Consider the following 20,844-nt stretch of genomic DNA (forward strand, 5'->3'; position numbering starts at 1 on the left):
TAACAGAGATTTGTTGCATCCTTAAGTGGGTTAAGGCCAAAGGATTTTGTGGCCTGTCTTACATAAAGGCTGAAAAGAACTGTGAGAGCATGTTGGGGGTCGCAGTATGAGTATGCAAAAGACAGGTATTTTGAGCAGTAGAAAGTGCTGTGCTAAGCAGTCAATGCATCTAATATCATGGTGTACTGACCATTTCCACCATTGAGTTCCTCATCAAGATGAAACAACTGTTTGGAAGGCTTATAAGATCTTTGGGTCGATAAATAGACATATAAAACATAAAAGCAAAGAACTGACGCTACACTTCTACAAATCATTGGTCAGACCTTATTTGGAGTACTGTGTTCAGTTTTGGGCATCTCATTTAAGGAAGGATGTTAAAGCCCTGAAGAGCATGCAAAGGAGATTTACAAGAATTATACCAAGAATGAGAAGTTTTAGATACAAGGAAAGATGAGAAAATTTAGCTTACTCTTCTTGAAGCAAAGAAGATTAAGAGTTGATCTTATCAGGTTGTTCAATATTTTGGTCGGGTAAAGAAGGATATTCTCTTTTCAATAGATGGTATGTAAGTAACTAGAGGTTACAATTTCAAGATTTTCAGCAAGAAAGCCAGAAGTGAAATGAGAAGAAATTTCTTTACTCAGCCTTTTTAGTATTTGGAATATGCAGCTAGGTGAGAGGTGCAGATGGATCCCAAGAAGAGGTTTCAAAAGAAACCTGAATGGATATTTGAAAGTGATGAATTTTGAGGGCTATAGAGATAGGGCTGGAAAATGGGACTTGGTGGGTGGCTCTTTCAGGAGCCTGTACATGCATTAAGGGTTGAATAGCCCCCTTTTGTTTTGTAAAATTCTATGATCCTAAGTCTTATTCGTCATTGAAAGACGTTATTGAGTACACCATTAGATTTCTAAAAACATACTTCAGATGTCTGGATTGTCAAGGGGATCTTTGAAGTGCCCCTTTCTAAAGTCTCTGCAATGATGCACATTCCATAAAATAGTGCTGGCAACAACAATAAATATGTAAAAACTTTAAAAGCAGATGCCAGTTAACCCTGATAACCCGGCTAACTGACTAAATTGCATCTAACTCGATCTACACATCTTGGTAGCGAAAATCAAATCCCATTTTTATGAACTTCCATCATAACTGAAAATATAAATTTCTAATTCAAACTGCTTTCCAGGACAGTGTTTATTACTGATTTATTTCTGGGGCCAAACAGTGCACAATTGTGGAAGTTCCTGTGGAAGGTTAATCAGAAAATGGTTATTGGTGAAGTTGGCTCTTAAAAATGATGTGTGATGCCACAAAACTATATTAATGTCTATTTATATTTTATTCAATATGATTCTTTGGCATTACACTGAAGAGTTGAATTATTTTAATTGAGATACGTGAATTCTCAATCCCCAAGACTTTGCTATTTCAGGCCCTCCAACATGGATGGACACAGATTGGGAAGGAAGAGGTTAAAAGATTCCCTCAACATTTGCCACAGACAGGCTGTATTATGTCCTTTAGAACTTAACCAGCTTGATCAGAAGTGGTGCTACCAGGCCAGTCTTGGTGATGCTCACTTGCTATGTTGAAGCCCTATAGTGTGGAAAGAGGCCATTTGATTCATAAAGTCTGCACTGAAGAACATCCCATCCAGACCCAAACCCCCACCTATCTACATTTATCATGGCCGACCCATCTAGCCTGCACATCCCTGGTCACTGGAACAATATACTTTCACCAATCCACCTAACCTGCACGTCTTTGGACTGAGAGAGGAAACCGGACCATCTGGTGGAAATGTATGCAGACATGTGGACAAGGTGCAAACTCTGCACAGTTACCCAAAGCTGGCATCGAACCCAGGGCCCTGGCGCTGTGAGGCAGCAATGCTTACCAATGAACCATGATGCACGATACACTCTTATCAAAGTACATTCTGTGGCCTTGTACTTCATCCAAGTCATTTTCAACATTCATTAGCTGAGGCTGGGCAGTAGATGGTAATCAACAGCAGATTTCCTTACCTCTCTTTGACCTGATGCCATGAGGGATTTCATAGGATTTAGAATCAATGTGGATGAATCCAAAGGCAACTCTTTCCCCATTGTTTACCATTGTGCTGCCACCTTTAGTTGGTCCTGCCAATGGGAATCCTTCCATGGACAAGGCAGTGGTATGCAGGAAAGCATACATCTCCAACATCCACTGATGTTGAGGGCTGTTGGATCTCAATCTCCATTTCAATTGCCAATCTTTCAGTGTAGGAAGAATGAGAATGCCACATACAATCAATATCGCAACACAGTTTTGTGCAGGGAAAGTCATGTCTTACAAAGTTGATAGAATTTTCTGAGCAAGTGACAAAGTTGATTGATGAGGGTAGGGCTGTAGACATAATTTACATGGACATTAGTAAGGCGTTTGATAAGGTACCCCGTGGTAGGCTGATGGAGAAAGTGAAGTCGCTTGGACCCCAGGGTGTACTCTAGCTGGGCAGCAGGAGACAGAGAGTCTCAAAATGGAGAAATGTGACCATAGGGATTCATGTTCGGACCACTGTTGTTTGTGATATACATAAATGATCTGGAGGAAGGTATGGGTGGTCTGATTACCAAGTTTGCAGATGCCAATAAGATTGGTGGAGTAGCAGACAGTGAAGGGAACTGTTAGAGAGCATAATATAGAAGGATTGAGAATTGGGCAAGGAATTGGCAGATGGACTTCAATCCAGTCAAATGTGAGGTGATGCATTTTGGAAGATCCAATTCAAGCGCAAACTATATGGTACATGGAAAAGCCCTGAGGAGAATTGATAAACAGAGAGAGATTTGGGTGTTCAGGACTATTGTACCCTAAAAATGGCAACACAGGTCTATAGAGTGGTCAAGAAGACATACGGCATGCTTTCCTTCATTGAGTACAAGACTTGGCAAGTCATATTACAGTTGTAAGGGACTTTGGTTCAACCACATTTGGCATACAGCATACACTTCTGGTCGCCACATTACCAAAAGGATGTGGATGCTTTGGAGATGGTGCAGAGGAGGTTCACCAGGATGTTCCTCAAAGGAAGGGCGCTAGCTATGATGAAAGGTTGAGTTGATTAGGATTATTTTCATGAGAAAGATGGAGGTTGGGGGGGGGGGAACCTTATTGAAGTCTACAAAAACATGGGAGGTATAGACAGGGTGGATAGCAAGAAGCTTTTTCCCCAGACTGGGGTCTCAGTTACTAGGGGTCACAATTTCAAGGTGAGAGAGGAAACATTTAAGGGAGATATATGTGGAAAGTTCTTTAAGCAGCAGGTGGTAGGTGCCTGGAATGCTTTGCCAGCGGAGGTAATAGAGGCGGGCACGATAGTGTCATTTAAGATGTATCTAGACAGATACATGAATGGGCAGGATAGATGGATACAGATCCCTAGAAAATAGCCAACAGGTTTAGATAGAGGATCAGAATCAGTGCAGGCTTGGAGGACTGAAGGGCCTGTCCCAGTGCTGTAATTTTCTTTGTTCTTTGTTTTTCGATGGAATGAGAATGGTGCGCATAGTCCCTGAAGGCTAAGCCAGATATGAGCTCTCCATCTGCAGCAGTTAACATACTGTCAAGTGAGACACGTCATCAATCTGGGGCTCAGCATGGCCCTGACCTTCCATAGTCTTCTGACTTTCAATGGCATTAGTTATCTAGGCCTCCCTTGGCTACTCACGCAGTTCTGTGATATGCTTAGTTATGTGCTCCATTCTTAACTCTGCTGATGAAGTGCAGTCTACATAGAACATAGAACATTACAGCACAGTACAGGCCCTTTGGCTCTTGATGATGCACCAACCTGTGAAACCAATCTGAAGCACATCTAACCTACACTATTCTATTTTTATCCATATAACTATCCAATGACCATTTAAATGCCCTTAAAGTTGGTGAGTCTACTACTGTTGCAGGCAGGACGTTCCTCACCCCTACTACTCTCGGAATAAAGAAACTACCTCTGATATCTGTCCTGTATCTATCACCCCTCAAATTTAAACAATTTTCCCTCGTGCTAGCCATTGCCATCCTAGGAAAAAGGCTCTCACTGTCCACCCTATCTTAACCCTCTGATTATCTTATATGTTTCAGTTAAGACACCTCTCAATCATCTTTTCTCCAACGAAACAGCCTCTTCCTTGTAAGACCTTCCCTCTATACCAGGCAGTATCCTAGTAAATCTCCTCTGAACCCTTTCCAAATCTTCCACATCCTTCCTATAATGCGGTGACATGAACTATATGCAATACTTTAAGTGTGGCCGCACCAGAGTTTTGTCCAGCTGCAGCATGATCTCATGGTTCTGAAACTCAATCCCTCTACCAATAAAAGCTAACATCCCATATACATTCTTAACAATGCTATGGCAACTTTCAGGGATCTATGTACATGGACACCGAGATCTCTATGTTCATCTACACTACCAACAATCTTACCATTAGCCCAATACTCTTTATTCCTGTTGCTCCTTCCAAAGTGAATCACCTCACCTTTTACTACACTAAACTCCATTTGCCACCTCTTGGCCCAGCTCTGCAGCTTATCTATGTCCTTCTATAAGCTACAACATCCTTTGGCATGATCCACAACTCCACTGACCTTAGTGTCACCTGCAAATTTACTAACCCATTCTTCTACACTCTCATCCAGGTCATTTATGAAAATGACAAATAGCAGGAGCCCCAAAACAGACTCTTGCAGTACACCACTAGTAACTGAACTCCAGGATGAAGATTTCCCATCAACCACCACCCTCTGCCTTCTATCAGCTAACCAACTTCTGATCCAAATGGCTAAATCACCCTCAATCCCATGTCTCCATATTTTGTGCAATAGACTACCATGGGGAACCTTATCAAACACGCTACTGAAATCCATATACACCACATCAACTGCTTTACCCTTATCCACTTGTTTGGTCACTTTCTCAAAGAACTCAATAAGGTTTGTGAGGCATGAACTATTCTTCACAAAAGCGTGTTGACTATTCCTAATCAATTATGATAAATCCTATCTCTTATAACCTTTTCCAAAACTTTATCCACAACTGATCTGTGATTACCAGGGTTGTCTCAACTCCCCTTCTTGAACAAGGGAACAACATTGCTATCCTTCAGTCTTCTGGCACCATTCCTGTAGACAATGATGACATAAAGATCGAAGCCAAAGGTCCTGCAATGTCCTCCCTGGCTTCCCAGAGAATCTTAGGGTAAATCACATCCAGCTAGGGGACTTACCTATTTTTACACTTTCCAGAATTGCTAACACCTCTTCCTTGTGCACCTCAATTCCATCTATTCTAGTAGCCTGTATCTCAGTATTCTCCTTGACAACATCATCTTTTTTCCAGTGTGAATACTGACGAAAAATATTCATTTAGCAATTCCCCATCTCCTCTGACTCCATGCACACCCTCCCACTACTGTCCTTGATTAGCCCTATTCTTACTCTAATCATTCTTTTCTTCCTGACATGACTGTACAAATCCTTAGGGTTTTCCTTGAACCTATCTGTCAATGATTTCTCATGTCCCTTCCTGGTTCATCTTAGCTCCCTCTTTTGGTCTTTCCTGGCTAACTTGCAACTCTCAAATGCCCTAACTGAGCCTTCACATCTCATCCTAACATCAGTCTTCTTTTTCCTCTTGACAAAAGCTTCAACTTCTTTAGTAAACCATGGCTTCCTTGTTTGACCACTTCCTCCCTGCCTGACAGGTACATACTTATCAAGAACACACAGTAGCTTTTCCTTGAATAAACTCCACATTTCAAATGTGCCCATCCCCTGCAGTTTCCTTCCCCACCCTATGTATCCTAAATCTTGCCTATTCACATTATAATTGCATTTCCCTCAGCTATAACTCTTGCCCTGCAGTATACACCTATCTCTTTCCATTGTTAAAGTAAACATAACTGAATTATGATCCCTGTCACCAAAGTTCTCACCTACCTTCAAATCTAACACCTGGCCAGATTCATTACCCAGTACGAAATCCAATATGACCTTGCCCCTTGTTGGCCTGTCTACATACTGTGTCAGGAAACCTTCCTGCACACACTGGACAAGAACTGACCCAACTAAAGTACTCAAACTATAGTATTCCCAGTCAATATTTGGAAAGTTAAAGTCTCGCTTAACAACTACCCTGTCACTCTCGCTCTTATTGAGAGTCCTCAAATGTCCTTTCTGTCACTGTAATACTGTCCTTGACTAACAATACCACACCTCCCCATCTTTTACCATCTTCTTTGTTCTTACTGGAACATCTAAATCCCGGAACCTGCAACAGCCATTCCTGTCCCTGCTCTATCCATGTCTCCGAAAAGGCCACAATATCGAAATCTCAGGTACCAACCCATACTGCAAGTTCACCCACCTTATTCCAGGTGCTCCTGCCATTGAAGTAGACACACTTCAAACCAACTTCTTGCTTGCTGGTGCTCTCTTGTGACCTTGAAACCTTTATTTCTTACCTCACTACTCTCAACCTCCTGGACACTGGAACTACAATTAAGGTTTGCACCCCCTCGCTGAATTACTTTAAACCACCCCGAAGAGCATTAGTAAATTTACCTCCATGGATATTGGTATCCCTCTGGTTCAGGTGAAGATCATCCTGTTTGTCAAGGTCTCACCTACCCCATAAAGAGCCCCAATTATCCAGGAATCCAAATCCCTTCCTCCTGCAAGATACCTGTAGCTACATGTTCAACTCCTCTCTCTCCCTTTTCCTTGCCTTACTAGCACATGGCACGGGCAAAAAACCAGAGATAACAACTCTGTTTGTTCTAGCTCTAAACGTCCACCATAGCTCCCTGAATTGCTGCCTTAAATCCCCATCCCTTTCTCTACCTATGTCATTGATGCCTGTGTGGAACGACTTGGGGTTGCTCCCCCTCCCCCTGATGGATCCCAAAAACCCAATCAAAGACATTGTGGACCCTGGCACCTGGGAGGCAATGCACCAACCATGAGTCTGTCTCGTTCCCACTGAGCCTCCTATCTGTCCCCCAACTATGCAGCCCTCGATGACAAATGCTCTGCTCCTCTTTCCCCTCCCCACAGGGAATCCCTACACTGCCTGCCTGATTTCTCTTTATCCTCTAAGAGGGAGGCTATTTTCCAGTTTTTCCAGCTGTCTACACCTTGGCATGACCCTGACTTGAATGAAACAATGGATGGATTGAAGAATTAAGGACTTGCTATTGTACCATCCCAATGATTCCTATGGAGGATTTTAATATATCCAGTGATGAACACATGAACACAATGGCTCACATATGCCAGCTGCACCCTTGGCCACTCAGCCACTCACACACTAGTATTTATAATTCTACTTCACCATTAATGATATAGTGGCCAACCTGGTGCACTGCAAATTTCAAATCCATCTCCTTCAGAAGTTAGATTTGTCTTCTGAAATGTGACCTTGTCCGAACAGCATGTCTTTAGGGATACCTGTTTACCACTCAGTGCCAATGAGCAAATCATGTTCAATGCAGATGCCACAAGTTTTCAGTTCCAAATTACTCAAATAGTCCTTTCACTTTAGAACTGTGGCCATTCCAAATTTTGTTGGAAAAAATGTAAATACATTGTCAGTGGTAAGTTTTTATTATAGTTTTGATCTAAACATCATAAAAACAAGGCAGTAGAGGGAGAGAAGTCACCCAAAGGGAGGCATGGCTTTGTTTGATTGTTTGGACTGTTTAAGGTATACTGAAGTCAGTACACTCATATTGTGTATATATAAACCACAGCCTTAGTTCCTATATGTAAAGCAATTTCTTTCAGAACTTTTATTATATCAGGAAATAATCACGTGTACAACAAATCTTTCTCCATTTTTATTTGTTTTTGTCATGAAATCATTTGATCAAATAATCCAGGGGATATATCATAGATCTTGTTGCTTGTGAAAGGCACATATAAATCATTCTATTCATACATAAATGGCATTGATACCCTCAGCATATGAGCTATAAAGCTTCTAAGAATTGCTTCTACATTCTAAGATAATATTCCACATAAATGTCAGCTGTGATGGGTGATTACCATACAAGGCAACCAAATTAAAGATGCATACACAGAAAACTACATCTCTCATGCCAAATAATAATATGATATCTTGCAAAAATCATCACTTCCACCACTATTCACAAACTGGTGCGCTTTCAGATTTCTCTGACTGAGAGTGTGGTAAAGAAAGGGTCAACTGAAGCATTCAGAATTGGATCATTTACTTGAAGAGGGAAAATATGCGGAGCTACTGGGAGAAGGCAGGGGAGTGAGTTCATGAAGTAGCTTGCTCCTTTTGAGGGACATGACAGATTGAAGGGCATCCTTCCATACTGTAATCATCCTAAAACTCTATTATTTCAACTTATAGAATCCTACCAAATATTCTTCCACTTATTCAGTGCTATTATATTTGAATAAAAGCTTTCTATTTCAGTGACTGGCTCCTAATGCTGATTTTAAATATCTCATAACTGTCCACTCTGTCTACGACATCAACATTAATATAACTTTAATTATGCTACTTGCCCATGGTCTCAAAAGCTTGCTGATCTTCTGCCATTTTAAATTTTACTGAAACTATCATGTTATCAATGTGTTCTTCCATACTTTTAGCCCAGACAAAAAGAATTATGAGAAAATTTAATACATTTCCAGAGTTGTTGTCATAAAACAGCACTAACAAATATTTACAGACCACCTTCCCATCACTTCAAACAATATATAACTGGAAGAGAATTATGCTATTATAATCTAATTGAGTTACATAAGATATAAAATGTTCATACAAATAGCCCTACAATTTTTAAAAAATAATGTCTCTTTTTTCTTGCTACTGGAAATTATCATGATATTTGTCAAGTCAAATGTCAAGTCAAATCAGTGACCACCGTGCCAAATACCATAGGGATCCAACAAAAACAATGAAATTACTGACAGCAAAATGAGCTAAAAACTCAGTGCCAAAACTGCCCTCTTGATTTGATTTAAAACCTACATATGCTAATTACAGTAATTACAACCGTTACCAAATAATGTTTTGCATTGCACCTTTAGATCTCTCCTTAACTATTAATCCAAATAAATAACAAAATATAGTAGAATTTTAAATCATGTGATTTTTGGTTGCTAGCTGCATGTTTACAGCAGATTGCATTCTGCTAGTTTAATTTTGAAACATAGAAATAGTTCTCAACTATTCATGTATTAATATACAGAGCAGGAATAGTACAGCTAAGAAAGACTTTCACAGATCCTGGGTAAAGATGAACATATGGGATTCCTAACCATGCTATAGGCTAGGGTGGCACAGTGGCTCGAAACTGAGTTTGATCCCAGCTTTGAGTGACTGTCTGTGTGGAGTTTGCACATTCTCCCCGTGTCTGCGTGGGTTTCCTCTGGGTGCTCCGGTTTCCTCCCACAGTCCAAAGATGTGCAGGTCAGGTGACTTGGACATTCTAAATTCCCCATAGTGTTAGGCAAATTAGTCAAAGGGAAATGGTTCTGGGTGGGTTACTCTTTGGAGGTTTGGTGTGGACTTGTGGGGCCAAATGGCCTGTTTCCATGCTGTAAGGAATCTAATCTGTTAGAAGAAGCTGGTAGGCTACTTATGAATGAGTAAATTTCAGAAGTGAATGAACAGCATGTTGAAGAGGTAAAGAAAATTTATTATACTGTTTGATATGTATCAATGTTTATTTTGTTTGATTTGGTCACCGCTTTATTATATACCAAGAGGTTGTGACTTGACATGCTGAATAAAATGGGTGATAGCAAATTGGCAGCCCATTTCTCAATTTTTCAAATCTTTACTTTCATTGAAGTCATAGAAATAAAATTTGGGAGAGATGTAAGCAAGTTGCTGATTCGTGTTCCCAGTCATTTAGGATGTTTGCCAAAAATACTGTTCCAAGGTATTGTGAGGCATGATGTTTATCTACACCAATCAGCTAATATTTGAAATTTACAATATGAATTTCATTTTGTCCCAGGCATAGCAAGAATTTCAAAACTAAGTTGTCTGTTCTTATGCTTCATGTGAATTGACTATTAGCAAATTATGATAATTTGTATTTTCCTCAGACTTGTATTTTAGATATGTTTAGGTTTTGGGGTTGTACACTTGAAAGAACAGGATATATTTGCACAGGACACAGCCTAGAAATGTGATCAAAGTTCTTGCATCACAGAAGAGCTAAGGTTTTAGTTGGCTTCATTTGAAAGGAGTGGTTGTTTGGATGAATTTTCATGACATTGCTCATGGGTCAGCAAGCATAGGCTGTAAAACGCATGACTGGGTTGATTTCAATCATAGAAAAAAAATCAGAAAAGTACATTGAACAATAAGGCTCAGCTAAGGATTAGGAAAAACAGATGAGGATACAAAACAGTAATTGCTTCAAAAAGTGTTAAAGATCTAAGTGTAAGCCCAAATATCATAGAAAATATACTTGTCATCACCAGAGCTCAGGGGACATGAAAGGTCCTTAGTTGGTAGGATTAGGGAAAACCCTAAGGCCTACCAAAGGTATGTTAGGAATAAAAGAATGACTAGGGTAGGAATAGGTCCAATCAAGGATAGTAATGGGAAGTTGCGTGTGGAGGCTGAAGAGATTGGGGAGGCACTGAATGAATACTTTTCGTCAGTATTCACTCAGGAACAGGACATTGTTGTCGATATGAATACTGAGGCACGAATAAGTAGAATGGATGGCTTTGAGATATGTAGAGAAGAGGTGTTGGAAATTCTGGCAAGGGTGAAAATAGATAAGTCCCCTGGGCCTGATGGCATTTATCCTAGGATTCTCTGGGAAGCAAGGGAGGAGATTGCAGAGCCATTGGCCTTGATTTTTGTGTCCTCTCTGTCTACAGGAGTAGTGCCAGAGGACTGGAGGCTAGCAAACTGGTTCCCTTGTTCAAGAAGGGGAGTAGGGATAATCTTAGTAACTATAGGCCAGTGAGTCTCATCTCTGTTGTGGGCAAAGTCTTAGAGAGAATTGTAAGGGATAGGATTTATGCACATCTGGATAAGAATAATGTGATCAAGGATAGTCAGCATGGTTTTGTGAAGGGCAGGTCGTGCCTCACAAACCTTATTGAATTCTTTGAGAAGGTGACTAAGGAGGTAGATGAGGGGAAAGCGGTAGATGTGGTATATATGGATTTTAGTAAGGCGTTTGATAAGGTCCCCCATGGTAGGCTACTGCAGAAAATACAGAGATATGGCATTGAGGGTGAGTTAGAGGTTTGGATTAGGAATTGGCTGGCTGGAAGAAGACAGAGGGTAGTAGTTGATGGCAAAGGTTCATCCTGGAGTGCCATCACTAGCGGTGTTCCGCAAGGATCTGTTTTGGGACCATTGCTGTTTGTCATTTTTATAATTGACCTGGAGGAAGGGTTAGAAGGTTGGATGAGCAAGTTTGCGGATGATACGAAAGTCGGAGGAGTTGTAGACAGTGAGGAAGGATGTGGCAGGTTACAGCGGGATATAGAGAAGCTGCAGAGCTGGGCAGAAAGGTGGCAAATGGAGTTCAATGTAGCTAAGTGTGAGGTGATTCACTTTGGTAAGAGTAACAAAAAGATGGGGTACTAGGCTAATGGTCGGATACTTGGTAGTGTGGAAGAGCAGAGGGATCTTGGTGTCCATGTACACAGATCTCTGAAAGTTGCCACCCAGGTAAATAGTGCAGTGAAGAAGGCATATGGCGTACTGGCTTTTATTGGTAGAGGAATTGAGTTCCGGAGTCCTTTACCAGGATGTTGCCTGGTATGGTAGGAAGATCCTATGAGGAAAGGCTGAGGCACTTGGGGTTGTTTTCATTGGAGAAAAGAAGGTTTAGGGGTGACTTGATAGAGGTGTACAAGATGATTAGGGGGTTAGATAGGGTTGACAGTGAGAACCTTTTTCCACGTATGGAGTCAGCTATTACAAGGGGGCATAGCTTTAAATTAAGGGGGGGTAGATATAGGACTGATGTTAGGGGTAGATTAGATTTTAGATTAGATTAGATTACATTAGATTACATTAGATTACTTACAGTGTGGAAACAAGCCCTTCGGCCCAACAAGTCCACACCGCCCCGCCAAAGCGTAACCCACCCATACCCCTACCCCTACCCCTACCCCTACATCTACATCTACATCTACATCTACATCTACACTAGGTAGGTTCTTCACTCAGCGAGTCGTAAGTTCATGGAATGCCCTGCCAGTAGCAGTGGTGGACTCTCCCTCTTTATGGGTATTTAAGCGGGCATTGGATAGGTATATGGAGGATAGTGGGTTAGTGTAGGTTAGGTGGGCTTTGATCGGTGCAACATCGAGGGCCGAAGGGCCTGTACTGCGCTGTATTCTTCTATGTTCTATGTTCTATGTTCTATGTTTCCTTTAAATGTCTTAATCAATCACTGCCAAGAATGCACTTCTATTTACTTCAGGAATTTCCCTCAAAAATGCAACTGATGAAGATTTATATATATCGTTGGAGTTTCAGTCATGACAAAGTAACATCCCTCTATTTCATTGTCTCGTATATAAGGTGACCTGTTTTCAAATTTCAATGTAAAGCAAACTGAATTGTGAAATGTAATCTTCAAACAGAAATAGAAATGATGAACTAGTTGGTAAACACAGTTTAATGTGGATAAATGTAAGTCTATCCAATTTGATAGTGAAACAAGAAGGCAGATTATTATTAGAATGGCTATTAATTGAGAGAATGTGCAACAAGACCTTGTTGTCTTCACATACTAGTCACTGCAGATGCAGCAGATGGTAAAGAAGGCAAATTGTATGCTGGGCTTCATAGCAAGAGGACTTGGATACAGGAGCAGGGATACAGAATACAGAGCTGCAATTATACAGGGCCTTGATGAGATCACACCTGGAGTATTATGTGAAGTTTTGGACTGCCTTACCTGAGGAAATATGTTCTTGCTAAAGAGGGAGTGCAGCAAAGGTTTGCCAGACTGATTCCTGGAAATGTTGAATTGGACACGATTATTTTCATGAGGGTTCAAAAGAATGAGAGGTGATCTCAATGAAAGCTATAAAATTCTAACAGGTAGTTGCAGGAAAGATGCTCCCTATAGTGGTTAAACCCCAATCTCGAAGTCATATCTAAGGAAGCAGGGCACACCATTCAGGACTGAGATGAGGAGAAATGCCTTCATCCAGAGAGATGTGATCTTGTGGCATTTGTTACTATAGAAAGCAATTCATGCCAAACCATTGTATGATTTCAAGAAGGTACAGCACTTGGGACTAAAGGGATCAAAGGTTATGAGGGATAAACAGAATAGACTCGGATGATCAACCATGATTTAGAATGAATGGCAGAGCAGGCTCAAAGGGCCACCTGCACCTATTTGCTTTGTTTCTAGGATGGAATTTAAATTGGTAACCTTGAAACTTCAGTCAGGACTTTCATTTAGTAAAGCTGTTTTCCAATTTTTGGTTTTGGCTTTTGTGAAAGGCCTATCATGTCCATGCCGGTCAAAACCAGTACCTAACTATTTTAATCCCATATTCCAGCACTTGGCCCATAGGCTTGCATGCCTTCACATTACAAGTGCACATCTAAATATTTCTAAAAGGTTATGAGGATTTTTGCCTCAGTCACCCTTACAGTCAGTGAGTTCCAGATTCCCTCCACCTCCTGGGTGAAAAAGATTTCTTTTATATCTAAACCTTTGTCCCTTACCTTAAATAAATTACCCCTAGTCATTGATCTCTCCATCAAGGGGAAAGGTTTCTTCCTGTTTACCTATTAACACTCCTATATACGTCAATGTATCCCTTTCTCAATTTCTACTGCTCGAAGGAAAACAACCCCAACATGTCCAATCTCTCTTCATAACTGAAACTCTTCAGCCCGGGTTACATCCTGGTTAATCTCCTCTGCACCCTCTCCGGTATTATCACACCTATCCTAAATTGTAGATTCCAGATCTGCACATAATACACTAGCTGTGGTCTAGCCAACATTTTATATAGTTCCAGCATAAACTCCCTGCTCCTAAACTCTATATCTCAATTAATAAAGACAAATATTCTGTATGGCTTCCAAACTACTTTATCCATTTGTCCTGATATCTTAAAGGACTGGTGTACATGCACACCGATTTCCCACCAATCCTTGGTACTTACCAGGGTTCTACAGTTCATCTTGGTTTCCCTTCCTGTGTATCATCTATTTGTTGTTTAGTTTATTTTATTTTTCTGAGTTTTTTTTGTAATTCTATCACTGCAGTTAGTCTGCAGATAGGTAATAGTCCTGTTTATATAGGCAAGGGTGAAGTTCTTGACAGCAGATTGGTTTAGAAAGGGAACCAATGAGGGGCACAGCTTCACTCATGCCCAAAACCTGAGCAAGCATACTCCCACCCTATCCATGACATCCTGCTGCTTTCTTCAAAATTGAAGCTGGGCAGTAAATGGCCCATATGTATATTCTATAGACTAAAGTGGTTCAAGAAAGCACTACCTTCTCAACACCAATTAAGGATGGGTGATAAAGATTGTCATAGCTTGTGAACCCCACATCCCATGAACAAATGAAAAAAAAGTGGTCATCATTGATAATATAAGGATCTCCATTCAATGAGGATGAACAGATGAGACAACCAAGACCATGCCAACCTTTATTAAAAGTTGAGAACTGTTCAGGAAAAGCAGTCAACACCATGAATTGTGCAATGGTGTCATGAACTGTGGGTGCAGTTGGTAGCCCTTGTCTACTAGTCACCAGCCTTGTAAGACACCTGGACCCTCAAAAACATCACGTACATGAGAGTGCTCCAGCATGTAGGAGTCATGGCAGCTGCCAAGATAATGGGTACACACATCCAGAAAGTGGGAACAGTGATCAGAGGCACTGTCGGACATTATTCAGCTTCCCTACAGCATTGTGATAAAGTCCTTTCAGTGCCATTTGTGTCCAGTCAAAATATCCGTGCATCCAGGGAATGGCCCATTATATTCCGAAATCCTTGACCAGGCTGCAGCACTGACTTCATCATGGGAGAATGGTCCCTTCAAAAGGCAACCTTAGCGATTTACACCCATCCGTAACAAAAATAGAAATTACAGGAAAAATTCAATAGGTCTGGCAGTATCTGTGAGGACAAATCACAGTTATCATTTCAGGTCAGGTGACACTTCCTCAGAACTGATGTCAATGTCAGTTTATTTGCAGAAGGTAGGGTTGGGGAGGGGTAAAGAGTAAATGATAAGGGACAAAGAGCCAAAAGGGGGAAAAGAACAGTTAGACAAACAAAGGAGTGAATAATAAGCTGGATATGAAGGTAAATAGCTAATAATGGGCACTGTTAGTGGCTAAAAATGGGTTGTGTGTAATAGGAGAAAGTGAGGACTGCAGATGCTGGAGATTAGAGTCCAAAAGTGCGGCACTGGAAAAGCACAGCAGGTCACGCAGCATCCGAGGAGCAGGAGAATCGATGTTTCGGGCATAAGCTCTTCATCAGGAATGTTGGGGGGGGAGGGGTGGTGGAAGGACACTAAGAGATAAATAGGAGGTAGCTAGGAAGGCTAGGTAGATAGAGGTGGGAGGTGATCGTGAAAGATCGGGAGAGGGTGCAGCAGACAAGTGGATAGGAAGATGGACAGGTAGGACAGTTCAAGAGGTCAGAGGGAAGATGAGGAAACTGGTGAAATCGTTGTTGATGCCGTGCGGTTGGAGGGTTCCAAGGTAGAAGATGAGGCAATCTTCCTCTAGGCGTCCGGTGGCTTGGATTTGGCGGTGGAGGAGACCCAGCACTTGCATGTCCTTGGCAGAGTGAGGAGGAGTTGAAGTGGTCGGCCACATGGCGGTAGGGTTCTTTGGTGCGTGTGTCACAGAGATATTCTCTGAAACGTTCTGTGAGTTGGCATCCTGTATTCCCATTGTAGGGGAAACCACATTGAAAGCAACGGACACAGTAAATGAGGTGTTTGGAAAATCTCTGTCAGATGTGAAGGATCCTTTGGTGACTTGGATGGAGGTGAGAGGGCAAGTGTGGGCACCTCTTGCCACCTCTTGCGGCGGCAAGGAAAGGTTCCAGGGGTGGGTGGGTTGGTGAGTGAATTGGATCTAACAAGGGAATCGTGGAGGGAATGGTCTCTGCAGAATGCTGATAGGGGTGGGGAGGGAAATCTATGTTGTGGTTCTGTTCGCCGAGCTGGGAATTTGTGTTGCAGACGTTTCGTCCCCTGTCTAGGTGACGTCCTCAGTGCTTGGAAGCCTCCTGTGAAGCCTTCAGTGATGTTTCCTCCAGCATTCATAGTGGTTTGTCTCTGCCGTTTCCAGGTGTCAGTTCCAGCTGTCCGCTGCCATGGCCGGTATATTGGGTCCAGGTCAATGTGTTTGTTGATAGAATCTGTGGATGAGTGCCAAGCCTCTAGGAATTCCCTGGCTGTTCTCTGTTCGGCTTGTCCTATAATAGTAGTGTTGTCCCAGTCGAACTCATGTTGCTTGTCATCTGTGTGTGTGGCTACTAAGGATAGCTAGTCATGTCATTTCGTGGCTAGTTGGTGTTCATGGATACGGATCGGTAGCTGTCTTCCTGTTTGTCCTATGTAGTGTTTTGTGCAGTCCTTGCATGGGATTTTGTACCCTACGTTGATTTTGCTCATGCCGGGTACCGGGTCCTTTGTCCTAGTGAGTTGTTGTCTGAGAGTGGCTGTTGGTTTGTATGCTGTTATGAGTCCTAGTGGTCATAGTAGTCTGGCTGTCATTTCAGAAATGTTACTGTTGTATGGTAACATGGCTAGTCCTTTTGGTTGTGATATGTCCTCATTCCATTGTCTTTCCGTTAGACATCTGTTGATGAAATTGCAGAGGTATCCATTTTTGGTGAATACATTGTAGAGGTGTTCTTCTTCCTCTTTTTGCAGTTCTGGTGTGCTGCAGTGTATTGTGGCCCTTTTGAACAGTGTCTTGATGCAACTTCTTAAACGTGTGTTGGGGTGGTTGCTTTTGTAGTTCAGGACTTGGTCTATGTGTGTAGCTTTCCTGTATACCTTTGTGGTGAATTCTCCTTTCAGTGTTCTCTGTACCATTACGTGTAGGAATAGGAGTTGGTTGTCCTTTTCTTCCTCTCTAGTGAATCTGATTCCTGTGAGTGTGGCATTGATGATCCAGTGTGTATTTTCTATTTCTGTGTTTTTAATGATTACAATGGTGTCATCCACATATCTGACCCAGAGTATAGAACAGGCCGTCACCATAGGACAGAACAGGACCACACACCGCAAAAAAATGGCACTAAAAGAAAAAATGGCCAAACTAACACACAACAGAGAGGACACCACAACACATACCTGGGTTAGAAACCACTCCCAAAGACAGCTCACAGACATGGAAAGAACAATACTGGTCAAGGGACTCAACTATACTACAGGGACGCCAAGACAGCAGACTTCCTAGCAGCACTAGAATGCACACTCAGAAACAATGGACTGCCAGAAGAGACACAACAAACAGTGAGACAAAGTATCGTACCCCTGATAACAAGGAAAAGACAAACACACAACCTCAACAGCAAGGACAGGGAAGCACTAAAACCACAAAGAAATGGTAAGAACATAATCATACTACCAGCAGACAAAGGCAGAATAATGGTCATCCTGGACAAAGCAGAGTACATCCAGAAAGCGCAATAACTAATTGCAGATACCAACACCTACCAAAAGAGGGAGTTTGACCCCACCCCACAGCTCACCAATAGGATAAACAACACACTGAGGAACCTGCAAAAAAACAGACAGATAACCAGGTTTGACCTACAGAGAATGATCCTGAAAGCAACACTACCCCCAGATTCTATGGACTATCTAAAGTGCACAAACCAGACATCCCACACAGACCCATCGTATTGCTGCCATCACACCATCACACAAACTGGCTAAAGAACTACAACAGAAACTGAAACACCTGAAACACCTATACAGTCAACACAGGAATTCTTGGACATCATCAGAAATATACACCATGGAAGAAACCATGGTCTCATTCGATGTAACGGCACTGTTCACCTCTATCGACAAAACTCTAGCCAAAGAAACAATAGCCAACCTGTTGGACATACAGAACAGACAACAAGACGGGGAACCTAACAACAAAGACTGCATACTCAAACTACTAGACCTGTGCCTCACAACACACTTCACATTCAACAACCAAATCAACGGCACACCCATGGGCTCACCCATCTCTGGACTCATAGCAGAAGCTGTAATGCAAAGATTAGAACAAACACAAATTCACTGTTTTCTCCTGATAGATGCTGTACATCTGCTGACTTTCTCCAACAATTGCTGGTTTTATTTTTTTTCAGATCTCCAGTAGCCGTAGTTCATTGTTTTATTTTATCTCTGGGTCAAATACGTGGATGACACCTTTGTAATCATTAAAAACACAGAAATAGAAAACACACACTGGATCATCAATGCCACACTCACAGGAATCAAATTCACTAGAGAGGAAGAAAAGGACAACCAACTCCCATTCGTAGACGTGATGATACAGAGAACACCGAACGGAGAAATCACCACAAAGGTATACAGGAAAGCCACTCACACAGACCAAGTCCTGAACTACGAAAGCAACTACCCCAACACACATTTAAGAAGTTGCATCAAGACACTGCTCAAAAGAGCCACAACACACTGCAGCACACCAGAACTGCAAAAAGAGGAGGAAGAACACCTCTACAATGTATTCACCAAAAATGGATACCCCTGCAATTTCATCAACAAATGCCTAACGGAAAGACAACTGAATGAGGACATACCACAACCCAAAGGACTAGCCACGTTACCATACATCAATAACATTTCTGAAATGACAGCCAGACTACTACGACCACTAGGGCTCATAACAGCACACAAACCAACAGCCACTCTCAGACAACAACTCACCAGCATGAGCAAAACCAACATGGTGTACAAAATCCCATGCAAGGACTGCACAAAACACTACATAGGGCAAACAGGAAGACAGCTACCGATCCGTATCCATGAACACCAACTAGCCATGAAATAACACGATCAGCTATCCTTAGTAGCCACACACACAGATGACAAGCAACATGAGTTTGACTGGGACAACACTACTATTATAGGACAAGCCGAACAGAGAACAGCCAGGAAATTCCTAGAGGCATGGCACTCATCCACAAAATCTATCAACAAACACATCGACCTGGACCCAATATACCGGCCACTGCAGTGGACAGCTGGAACTGACAACTGGAAGCGACAGAGACAAACCACTATAAATGCCAGAGGAAACAACACAGAAGTGCTTCACAGGAGGCTCCCAAGCACTGACGATGTCATCTAGACAGGGGACGAAACATCTGCAACACAAATTCCCAGCTCGGCGAACAGAACCACAACAACGAGCACCCGAGCTACAAATCTTCTCCCAAACTTTGAGGGAAATCTATCTCTGATTGTGGGGTCTGATTGTAAGTGGCAGAAATGATGGAGATTAATGTGTTGTATCTGGAGATTAATGGGGTGGAAAATGAGGATCAGAGGAGTTCTAAATTAGTTGAAGGCGTGGGTTTCACGGGCAAAGGTGTTGCCCATCTTGGGATATAATAGCAGACCACGTGATAGCAAGGCCTGGTATGTGGGGGGTTGGCGTAAGGACAAGAGAGAACTCAAGCCCTAATGTTATTGAAGACGATATTGAGTCTGGAAGGCTGGAGGATCCCCAAGGAGAAGATGAGGTGCTGTTTCTTCATTCTGCATTTAGCTTCACTGGAGCACTGCAACAAGCCTGAGACAGAGATGTTGGCCAGGGAACAGGGTGGTATTTTGAAGTGGCAAGCAGCTGGAAGTTCAGGATCATTTTTGCAGATAGAATGTAAATGTTCTACAAAGCGATCACCCCAGCCTATGCTTCATTTCCCCAATATAGAGGAAACCACATTGTGAGTAGTGAATGCAATAGACTGGATTGTGTGAAGTGCAGGTAAAGCACTGGAACGTGTGTTTTGTGCTTGGATACTGAGGAGGATGGAAGTAAATGGACAGGTGTTAAGCTTTCTGCAGTTACAGCAGAAGGTGATGTGAGGCTGTGGGGATTTTGGGATTGTAGGAAAAGTGGACCAGGTTTGCTGACAAGAGAGGGGAGGGGAGGCGAGGGGAATATGTGACTGGCACAGTGGTTAGCACTGCTGCCTCACAGCGCCAGAGACCCGGGTTCAATTCCCGCCTCAGGCCACTGACTGTGTGGAGTTTGCACGTTCTCCCCGTGTCTGCGTGGGTTTCCTCCGGGTGCTCCGGTTTCCTCCCACAGTCCCAAGATGTGCAGGTCAGGTGGATTGGTCGTGCTAAATTGCCCGTAGTGTTAGGTAAGGGGTAAACGTAGGGGTTTGGGTGGGTGGCGGGTCGGTGTGGACTTGTTGGGCCGAAGGGCCTGTTTCCACACTGTAAGTAAACTAATCAAGCCCTGTTAATCGGTGAGGCCCATCTGCAGTATTAGTGAGTGATCTGAGTGAGGGAGCAAAGTCAGATTCTCCAGGAAGTCAAATATGCCAGGAAAATGAAATAAAAAATATCTATGCAAGGTGAAAAATCAGTCACATTTGATATTAGGCTTTTTTGAGTGCGAAGACAAGTGGGAATGCTTCTCTGGGTCTCACGAGACAGCTTTGGGCCTTCCTTGCCATTTGATTAACTTGCTCTGTATAACTGCATCCAGGATACTCTCATCATTTGCTTCAATCAAAGGTTGCAGCTTTTTGTTTAAGAATGCCTATTTCTGCCTGCCAGACT

At 42.3% G+C, this 20,844-nt stretch overlaps 1 protein-coding gene across 2 annotated transcripts in view; it reads left to right on the plus strand.

Annotated features, from left to right (window-relative positions):
• xkr4 (XK related 4) overlaps positions 1–20,844 on the plus strand; it is a 462,580-nt gene that overhangs the window by 422,737 nt on the left and 18,999 nt on the right. The gene's annotated exons all lie outside the window — the stretch shown is intronic.

The sequence above is a fragment of the Chiloscyllium punctatum genome, chromosome 5 (assembly GCF_047496795.1).
Source record: "Chiloscyllium punctatum isolate Juve2018m chromosome 5, sChiPun1.3, whole genome shotgun sequence".
Taxonomy (NCBI): Eukaryota; Metazoa; Chordata; class Chondrichthyes; order Orectolobiformes; family Hemiscylliidae; genus Chiloscyllium; species Chiloscyllium punctatum.